This window comes from Elephantulus edwardii, unplaced genomic scaffold (genome assembly GCF_000299155.1).
Source record: "Elephantulus edwardii isolate Elephantulus edwardi_28Jun2011 unplaced genomic scaffold, EleEdw1.0 scaffold00267, whole genome shotgun sequence".
Classification (NCBI taxonomy): Eukaryota; Metazoa; Chordata; class Mammalia; order Macroscelidea; family Macroscelididae; genus Elephantulus; species Elephantulus edwardii.
Window position 1 is genome coordinate 3,310,497 of NW_006400017.1, and position 11,554 is coordinate 3,322,050.

Below are 11,554 nucleotides of genomic sequence, written 5' to 3' on the forward strand. Positions count from 1 at the left end.
TGAATGTCTTCCTTGGTGAAGTGTCTGTTCATATCCCATCACAGGGTTTTCAATTGAACCACTTTACAATTTCACAGCAAATCAGGGTTCCAATGTCACTGCAACCTAGTCAGCATTTGTTGTTTCCCAATTTTTTGATCAGTGCCATTTTTGCAGGCCAGAGCTTTAGTTTTAGTTTTTTAGATTTAGTATTTTAGTTTTAATTTGCAGCTCTGATAGCTAATGGTGATGTGCATCTTTTCGTATGTGTGCTGACAGCTTGAATGTTCTCTTTAGTGAAGTATTTGTTCATTTTTAAATTGTGCTTTTAATAAGTCTTCTTAGCTTATCAAAATCTACTTCAGATTTATACTAACATCATTCTAGTGATATAAAAATATTCCTATATTATTATCTTCCCTTTGCTCATGTTTCTTCTATTTTTCATACACAATTCATTTGTAAGTTACAAGCATATTATATACTGTAACTATTGACTATATACTTTTTGTCCTTAAAGAAGCTAAGGAGATGAAGTATCTATTTATAGTATGTCTTATTAATTTTATTATCTTACTTGTTCTCTTTATTCACTCCTGTGAAGTGGAATTACTATCTGGTGTCATTTTATAATGCAATACAACTTTATTCCTATCCAAACTCCTTTGGACTAATATTGGCAAATATATTCCATTTCCTTATGTTATAGACCTTTAACACAGATACTACTCTATACAACTGATTTTAAAATCAGTTAATGAATATGCACTTGTACTTTCTGCTCAATTACAACTTTCTAATCAGCTTTGTTTTCTTCCCTCAGTGCTTCTTACACAGAAAGTCTATTTGGGTTCTTTTCCGGTGTCCAAGATGTCGAAGCGAGGACGTGGTGGGTCCTCCGGTGCAAAATTCCAGATTTCCCTGGGTGTTCCGGTAGGAACTGTGATCAACTGTGCTGACAATACAGGAGCCACAAATCTATATATCATCTCTGTGAAGGGGCTCAAGGGGCGACTTAACAGACTTCCTGATGCTGGTGTGGGTGAGATGGTGATGGCCACTGTCAAGAAAGGAAAACCAGAGCTCAGAAAGAAGGTACACCAGCAGTGGTTATACGACAACAAAAATCATATCAGAGAAAAGATGGAAGTGTTTATTTTGAAGATAATGCAGGAGTCATAGTAAACAATAAAGACAAGACGAAAGGTTCTGTCATCACTGGACCAGTTGCAAAGGAGTGTGCAGACCTGTGGCCCAGGATTGCATCCAATGCTGGCAGCATTGCATGATTCTCTAATGTATTTGTAACAAAAAAGTTAACCCAATTAAAACATTATTTGCTACAAGTGTGTGTGGGGGGAATGTATATTTGACAAAAATGAACTCACATTTTATCTGGAAATGCCCTTACTTTATACAAGTTTTTAAAGAGACTTATAATAGAGAATTTCCGAGTTTTTGCCATTGAGCATTTGTGAATGCTATTCCACTGCCTTCTGGGCTTATTGCTCCTGTTGAGATGTCAGCTGTTAATCTTACTGAGAGTCTCCTGTTTACCACGGTTAGATTTTCTTCAATCATTAATTTTTACTATTTTCTCTTCCTTCTTTCTAGCACTCTCAGTGGGCACCAGACCATGTTGATATACTTAATGGTAGCTTAAGTTCTGCTCATTCTTCTTTTTTTCTCTGTTCTTTGGATTGCATCTTTTTGTTTTGTTTTTTAATTTGACTATTTTTTGCGCATTGTACTGCAAATCAGATCTGACTGGTACAGGAGGAGATTGTCCCTCCTTCTCTAGCAGAGCATCTGGTGGATTCGAACCAGGCACATCTGGGATTGCAGTGTAGCTTCTTGCCATGAGGACACCAGAGCTCCCTTGGATTGCATCATTTTTTAAATAAAACTTTTTTCTTTTCATTGTAATTTTAACAACAGTTTACAGAAAAGTTAGCTTTTCATTCATTGATTGTTGCACATTTTACCCCTCGCCTTCTCTAATTCATTCCCCTCCCCCCAATATTCACTCATTGTTACACAATTACCTCCCACTAGTCCTCTTTGCAATGTGCTTTTTACTTGGGGCTGTTATCAGATGTATGGGGATTGCTTAATTTTTTGTGAGTTATATTCATGTCTCTGTTGATAATGCTGTTCCAGTCGTTTTTGTATAATCTACAGCAGAATCTTGCTTGCAAGTTATATTAATGATATTGCTCGATAATTTACACACTGTCGAATCACTGTTCTTTGGAATGAGAACAAATATAGATCTCTTCCAGTCAGTTGGCCAAGTGGTTGTTCTCCAGATTTCTTGGCACCACTATGAGTCACAGGTGACTCAGGGTCACATACCAAAAACAACAACAACATATTCGTGTCTATTTTTTCCTTCTACCAGTTATAATCTACTTATCAGCCACTCAAGTAATTTTTCATCTCTAAAATTTCATTTTATAACACATAATTTCTTTTTGTTGCTATGTGCTCAATGAGACATTTGTCATGCCTGTATTTAACCAGCTTTGCTGGTTGTGCTGCTAACCAATAGGTCAGTGGTGTGAATACACCACTGTCTCAGTGGGAGAAAGATAAGCAGTCTCCTGTAAAAGTTTACAGTATCAGAAACACAATGGAGAGTTACTGTGAGTCAGAATCAACTCAATAGTATATTTTTATGGGTAAATTAATTTATAAAGCTGCCTGGAAGTTTCTGTAAATTGCAAAATCAGGGAAATCACACAGCTAGCTTCTAGCACAAATTTTTCCTTTGTCACGTGTAGATTATATATACACGCATGCATTTATGTGTTGTAATGTTTGTTGCATATTCGATCGATCTCCGATTGTAAAAGTTGGTAAATCATCTATTTCCTCATCTTTGGGTCTGGTTGTTGGTGTATATATCGGAATGATAGCGGTATTCACTGGACTTGCTTGTATGCGTACAGCTATTATCCTGTCACTCACAATATTGTACTTCAAGACGGATCTAGAAATGGCTTTTCTAACTATGAAAGCAACCCCATTTTCCTCACCTTTTCATTTCCGGAAGAGTATATCATATGATCGATCATCTGATTAAAATGCCCCATGCCGGTCTACCTCATCTCACCAATGCCTAGTACGTCAATATTTATGCGATCCATTTCCTCCTTAACAATATCTAATTTTCCTACATTCATGGTTCTCACATTCCATGTTCCAATCACTAGTGTCTGCTTACAACTGCTCCTCTTCCTTTGCATTTCCATACTCAGTTGCCCTTTCTGTCATTCTACATGTGTTCTGTAGATACATAGGGTTTTCAGAGGCATGCTATTTTGGAAGTGATGGCCAATCCTTCTTCCAAGAAGAAGGGAACAGAGAAGAATAATCAGTAGTTGGGAAACATGGACTCGGTGACAGAAATGGAGCTGGAGATAGAATGACTGAATTTTCCACAATCAATGACTTATTCATCGCAAACACACTCTTTAAGAGACATAAACGCATGTTATATGCATGGATCTCACCTGACGATATGAATAGGAATCAGATCGATTACATCTGCGGAAAGAACCGCTGGTGAAGCTCAATATCAGCCGTGAAAACTTGTCCAGAAGCTGACTGTGGAACAGACCACCAACTACTCATATGCAAGTACAAGCTGAAGCTGAGGAAAATTAAACCGAATCCACAGGAACCAAAATATAACTTTGAGTCTATCGTACCTGAATTTCAGAACATCTCAGGAACAAGTTTGAGGCCTTGAACACAAATGAGCAAAGACCAGATGAGTTGTGGGAGGATATCAAGGGTATCATCCAAGAAGAGCGCAAACGTTCATTACAAAGACAGAAGAGGAAGAAAAGACCAAAATGGATGTCAGAAGAAACTCTGAATATTGCACTGGAGCGCAGATAAGCCAAAGCACAGGAAGAATTCAAGATACTAAAGAGCTGAAGAGAAGATTTTAAAAGGCAGTGAGGGATGACAAAGTAAAATATTACAACGAAATGTGCAAGGAGCTGGAGTCAGAAAATCAAAAGGGCCGAACTCGCTCAGCATTTCGTAAGCTCAAAGAACTGAAGAACAAATTCAAACCTCGAGTTGCTATAATCAAGGATGCTTTAGTCAGAAGGTTAAATGATCCAGGAAGTATTAAAAGAAGATGGAAAGAATATACTGAGCCATTGTATAAAAAGGAATTGGCAGACAACATAAGAATTTCATGTAACAATAGATGAGCAAGAGCCTATAGTGATAAAGGAAGAAGTTCAAGCTGCTCTGAAGGAAATAGCAAAAAAATAACGCCCCAGAAATACATGGTATACCAACTGACATATTTCAGCTAACAGATGCTGCCCTGGACATGCTCACCAAGTTGTGACAAGAAATCTGGAGAACAACCACTTGGCCAACTGACTGGAAAAGATCTATATTTGTTCCCATTCCAAAGAAAGGTGACCCAACAGAGTGTGGAAACTATAGAACAATATCATGCAAGCAAGATTCTACTGAAGATTATCCAAAAACGACTGGAACAACAAATCAGCAGAAAACTGCCAGAAGTCCAGGCTGGGTTTAGAAGGGGTCCTGGTACTAGGGATATTGTAGCTAATGTTAGATGGATCTTGGCTGAAAGCAGGGAGTACCAGAGGAATGTCTATCTGTGCTTCATTGATTATGCAAAGGCGTTTGACTGTGTGGACCATAACAAACTCTGAGAAGAATGGAAATCCCAGAACACCTGATCGTGCTAATGTAAAACCTATTCTTGGACCAAAAGGCAGTCGTCAGAACAGCAAGGAAACACTGCATGGTTCAAAATTGGGAAAGGCGTGCGCCAGCGATGTGTCCTGTCTCCATACCTTTTCAACCTGTATGCAGAACAGATCATCCGGGAGGCTGGGCTCTAGGAGGAGAAATGCGGCATCAGGATTGGTGGAAGATCTACCAACAATCTGTGTTATGCAGATGACACAACCTTGCTTGCTGAAACTGAGGAGCACCTGAAATGCTTGTTGCAGAGGGTCAAGGACTGCAGCCTTCAACATGGACTGAGGCTCAATGTCAAGAAGACAAAGATTCTCACCACTGGACCAATTGGCAGCATCAGGATGGATGGTGAAGAGATTGAGATTGTTCACAGCTTTAGTCTGTTTGGCTCCACAGTCAACACTCTTGGCACCAGCAACCAGGAAATTAAAAGACGTAATGCGATGGGAAAGTCTCCTGTTAGGGACCTCTCTAAAGTACTGAAGAGCAATGGTGTCTCTCTGGAGACTAAGATGCGTCTGATACAGGCCATTGTCTTTGCAATCACTTGTTATGCATCAGAGAGTTAGACAATGACCAGGGAGGATAGAAGGAGAATTGATGCCTTTGAGCTGTGGTGTTGAAGAAGAGTATTGAGGGTACCATGGACTGCTAAGAAAACAAACAGATTCATCCTGGAAAGGGTTCAACCGGGCTGCTCCTTGGAGGCAAGGATTCTGTGGCTTCATCTGACATACTTTGGTCATGCTGTAAGGAGAGACAGGTCCTTGGAGAAGGACATCATGCTTGGGAGGATGGAGGGCAGGCACAGGAGGGGAAGGCCCTCTAAGAGGTGGATTGATTTGGTGACTGGGGTAATTGGGATGAGTGTGTTGGAGACAGTGCGCTTGGCACGGGACAGAACAGAGTTTAGGGCTGTTGTAAATAGGGTTGCTATGTGTCACAAGTGACTTGATGACACATAACAACAACAACATTTGTTGAAAACTGCCTATTTTGGATAATACTTTTTCATCTCTGGATACTGGTCCACCCTTTCCTGCCACTAGAGTTTATGGTTTACTTCTTTATCTTGGTGATTCACTTAGTCCCAAGCAGTGGGAAGCCTCTGATAGTGCTCCTCAGAAAGTGCAGCCCTGGATATGTGTGCAGTCATACTGAGGTGATGGTAGTTTTAGCAACTTTCTGCTTGAGCAGTTTTTCCTGACTCTATCTAGCTGTTAAATGTCAATAGTTGAATACACTATTGTATTCAACAATGCCCTATAGTATAAATTGTTCCACAGACTGATTCAGTTACATTGAGGCTACTGTGAAAAAGCCCTGATGTCAGTGTATACTTCTGACTCCAGGAAAACACCTCATAGATGTCTCTTTGCTTTTTTATATGCCTGAGATGTCTATTTTGTCCTTATTCTTGAATCATTTAGCTTCATATAAAATGTTGTTGTTGCATGCATTCAAGTCAGAATCAACCCACAATTGACCCTCCAACAGGTCTTCAGAGGCAGTTAATAGCACGGGAGGAAACAGCCCATCTTCCTTCCAAGGAGCAGTTGGAGGTAATGCAGCACAGCTTCTTACCCCCAGGCCACCACATTTATTTTCTCCCCACACTTTGAAGACCTTACTTCTTGTCTTCTGGTATCTATTACGCTTATGTGTTCTCTCTCCTAACAGCAGTGGAATTGCTTCTTTTTTGACATTTTCTTACTCTTCATAGTTAATAGTTTAAAGATGTGTCAGGATATTTTTCTCTTTCATTGCAGCAGAGTTGGAATCAACTCATAGCTTACCCTCCTGCAGGTTTCTAGGGCTATAAACCACACAGGAGACTGCTCATCCTTCTCCTTAGGAGCCGCTGGTGGATCTGATCTGCCAGAGGCACAGCTCTGAGTTAGAAGCACAAATTCCTAATCACTAGGCCACCAGAGCTCCTTTGTCAAGGTATGCTCTTGTCAGGTGCCATCTGACCTATGATTCAAGGCCCTTTGAATGACAGACTGAATCTGCCCTTTATCCTGCGCCATCCTCACAATCTCCACCATGTTCAAACTCACAGTTGCAACTACTATGTCAATACACCTTGTAAAGGATCCTCCTCTTTCAATGACACACATTTTCCAGCACATAGGTTTACTATCATTTACCCTGCTTGTTAGTCAGTATTTATGTTGAGAATCCATTTTTTAAAAACCCTTTTAACACCCCAAAGTTTCTTTCTATCATCCCTAGTCATTGTCCAACTTTCGGATGCACAGCAAATAATTGCAAAGATCATGGCCTATATCAGGTACACTTTAGTCTCTAGACTGCCATAATTATTTTTCAGCACTTTGGAGAGGTCTCTGGCAGCATACTTTCCCAACGCAATTAGTCTCTTAATTTCCTGGCTGCTGGTAACAAGAGTGTGGATTGTAGAGTCAGGTAAACTAACACTGTTTGAAAAAAGAAGAAATCTTAAGTCATCATCTCTTCAGACAGTCTCTACAATTATCTCCATTCTCTTCTCTGGGATCTTTTTCAGTCATGTGTTGAAGTCTTTCAATCCATTCTCTATTTCAATTGTTCTCTGGTATTTTTCTCTTTCTGTATCAACAATACCCTCAACAAGAGGACAACAGACCCTCAAAAAAGGCATATCAGAGATTCTCTATTTCAGTATTCTAATATTCAATATTTTGATATTCAAAATCCATACAGAGATTTTATATTTCAATTGTTCTTCGGTATCTACCTCTTTCTGTCTCAACAGGACCCTTAACAAGACCTCAACAAGAGGACAAAAGACCCTCAAGAAGAGCATATCAGAGATGGGGAGGGTGGCACAAGACAGGACAACGTTCAGATCTGTCCGTGTTCATCATTATGAGTTGAGTTGAAGTCGACTCAATAGCATCAAACAGAAACATACTAAAATCTCTCACCTTGTCTGCACATTTATTATGCATATTTCAATTTCTATATCTTGTTTGCAAAATTTCTAATAGCTTTAAATGCATATGCACAAAATGTGCAAGAAACAGTACACTCTTTATCTCTCTCATTTTTTTTAAAATTTTTTTAAATTTTATTATTTGTGTGTGTTTGTGTGTGTACTGTCAAATCAGATCTGACTGGTACAGGAGGAGATTGTCCCTCCTTCCCCAGCAGAGCATCTGGTGGATTCGAACCGTGCGCCTCTGGGATTGTAGTTGCAGCTTCTTGCCACTAGGCCACCAGAGCTCCCCTATCTCTCTCATTTTGTTTTTGTATTTATGGGCAGGAGGCTGAATCACATTGTCTCACATCCATTAGTAAATTAACATTCAACCCTAATGGTTACACATGGTGGGCAGCGTTTGGTGGACCTTCCCAATTAAAACAAGTGTGGAAGCAGGAGTAGCATCCATTTCCAAAACAGACCGCCTCCAGAAACTCTATGAACATGGAGAAACAAAGAAAGTTATACAAGTGTTCAGGGCTTTTGTTCACAGGGTGCTATGAGTCATCTATGACTCAACAGCACTTAACAGCAACAACTACAACAACAATAATCTATGGGCAAATTTATGATAGGTGCCCTACAAATAATCTTCCTAAACTTAGCTTTCTTCTATTGACATTTGGTTGGCAAGCCTTAGGATTTTATAGAAATTATGATCATGTACAAAATTCTTTTAAACACCACTTGAAAATGCCATTGTTTTCCTGTTGATTAATATGAGCTCTACTTCTACTAGTTTTCCTTCAAATTAAGAATTTGATGGCTTTTAATTTGTTGCCTTATGTAATAAACTCTCAATCACTCACTGTGCAAGACACTGGGAATTTCTGAATATAAACTCTGATGCTTTAGATAAGTTATGTATTCAAGCTGTCTAGAGAAAATAAAATTAGAAAATACTGTCTTCAAAGTTAAAAGAAAAATAGCAAATTTTTTAGAAATATTATATAACACTCAGATAGTCTGCTAAAAATGCATCTTAATGCAAGAATAAAACAAATCAAAAAGGTACTATGTCTTTATTAGTATTGTTACAGTGTCCTCTTATATTTCCACTATTCTATAAATGTACAGCTATTACAATTCCAAAGCAGAAGCTGTATCTATTGGGAAAAATACCAATATTCAGACTCATGTAATTTACTTTGACCTGTTTTGCTGAAAGATAACACAGACTGTTAAGCATATTAAACCATGATATACCTGTGACAATCATAAAAGACAAGGCTATATTTTTTTTAAAAAAAAGAATTTATCTATGGCTGCATAAATGCCATCTTTAACCCTTTGAACACCCAATTATTTTCTGCTTCGACTTTTGTGTTGCTGTTGTTAAAAACGTGGTTTCAAGGCACTTTGAATAAAACGGGGGGGAAATTGCAAGAAATACAGACTTTAATTACTGGATCATGTGTATCTTAAAGGGTCTCTAGTACTGGATTTGATAGGATTAAGCCTGTTTCTTCAGATTCTGCAGTTATACAGGCTCATCAGATGGCAATAAGTACTAAAGTGGGATAGAAGTTTCCCACTAAACACAAACAGCAGATATACGAAGCGGGGTGTGTATGTTGTAGGGACACAAAAAGGTTAAATTTTCTTTTTAACAGGAGATAGGCAAATATTCCAGGCAGAAACTAAAACATTATCCTGTACACACTAAATATTTTCTTTATAAATAACTACCAAAACTCTCAAAAAGTGTTATAGTATTTCTTTTGAAATTTTATAAAGAGATACTTCAATTATTCTTTATGGCCAGCTTAAGTTTATTGAGACTCAGAGAAAAAATATGCAATAATACATATGCAGATTATTTAATAACTGCAAAACCACTATAGTTTCCCTACCCAAATTTCAACAAAGTAAACCATTTTAACATACCAAATATGCTTTTAAACGAACATAACATTATGTTATTTGCCAGTGAGCCAGAACCAACTCATAGCTAACCCTGCAGAGGTTGTAAATCACACAGAAGAAGACTGCTCATCTTGCTTCATTGGAGCAAATGGTGGATTTGAACTGTTTGCCTTTGGGTTAGCAACATAACTCCACGCCATTCAGCCAACGACCATTATAACTTATTTAAAATCAGAATTGGCAATGTATTTAAGAAATGGCAAGTTCTGGATCATTTTCATTTTTTGACATTTTACCAACAGTCAATTCTACTATTTCAAAAAGAAAACAAAGTGAATACTAACTTTATTTGGGAAAAGAAGAAAAACCAAGAAAGTAAGATAGACAGACATTGGACAAAATTAACTTGACTTTACTGAATAATACTGGAGGGGAAAGGCTGAGATACAGATGACTAGGCTACAGAATTATTACTGTGTTAGCGGCAAAGGGGGAAAAAAGACATCATAAGCCAGTATTGTACTGAATTTGAGGTGGTCTTAGAGGAAATGCTGCTATAGTCTATATACATAGATTATATACGTTACAAGTCAACTGGACAAGACTACATCATTGCACAGAATTTAAAGTGATCCTTTATGGCAATTCTAAATTAAATTTTAAGAGAGAGACAAGGTTCAAAAACATTCCAGCAACAATGAATGAATGGACTTCCAAAATCTCTGTAGATGTTCATTGAAATGAAAAATAAACAAACTAAATTAAAAAAAACAAAACCAAAACATTCCAAATAACTATATATATAAAAAAGTGATATGTTGCAAAATGCACAATCTACCTCAGTAGACTGTATTTGAGTACAGAAATGATATCTCATTCTTCCTAATATGCATAATGTCTTAAGACTGCCACCATACTTAGAGAGAAATGCCAGCACATTTCCAAATCCCTGCCAGCCTTTTTAGGAATAAAAGAAAAGCAGGAAATAGCTTTTTTACAAGTAATGAGAAAGTAGAAACCCTGTCCACATCAGTAAGAACTGAACTCCATGAGGTCTAAGAATCTTCCAACTTACCAGAACAGTGGTTTTCAAATTTCTATAACCTCCAATCAGAGCAATACATACATTTTACGTCACAGACTTATGTGTATACATGTAACTAAACCAGAAAATTTTGTGCAACTCTACATACTTCACATTACCACAGATCATATAAATAATGGATTATTTTTTCTCTTTAAGTGCTGGCTACACTGTCATCCTTTAAAAAGTTTTACTCATTGTAATAGTTAATACTGTATGTCACATGGACATGATTCTTAACGTAATGTAACTAAGTCATTGCAACATGATCAAGAACGTCAGTATAATTATGCCATATGTGGTAAATCCTAAACTCTATGATGTTCATGAGACAGCATCAGAATCAGACTAGTTAAAAAAAACACGATCAACCATTTCCAATTAAGAAGAGACCTCTTCAGGGATATCTGCCTATCATATATACATGTACAGATTCCCTACAAACAGTTAAAGAGGTTTTGGTCGAATCTACATCTGACAGTTCTGTGGGAGACACAAAAAAGATAATCTTAATTCAATGAAAAAAGAAAAATGTAAAAATTATGTTAAAAAAGTTGTTCTTATCTTTTTGTGTTACATCAAGTACATAGTGATGTTTTTATTACACCTAATAAATTTACAAGTATGACATTTTCATTTAAAACATTAGTACAAAAAAAACAAAAAAAAACCATTAGTACAAAATGGGTGAGCCTGGAGGACATTATACTGAGTGAAATAGCTCAGATGCAAAAGGACAAATATTGCATGGTGCCACTGCTGTAAAATGGGACTGATATCAAGGTTGGGGTAAGACTGAGAAAAACTGGATAAATTGTGTATACTGCACTGAAACAGATGAGGGAGTGAATAATTTAAAAGCGATGTATGATAGGGTCTTA

The 11,554-nt window shown here is 37.6% G+C and overlaps 1 protein-coding gene across 1 annotated transcript in view; it reads right to left on the minus strand.

Moving 5' to 3' along the window:
- RABEP1 (rabaptin, RAB GTPase binding effector protein 1) overlaps positions 1 to 11,554 on the minus strand; it is an 81,085-nt gene that overhangs the window by 68,060 nt on the left and 1,471 nt on the right. The gene's annotated exons all lie outside the window — the stretch shown is intronic.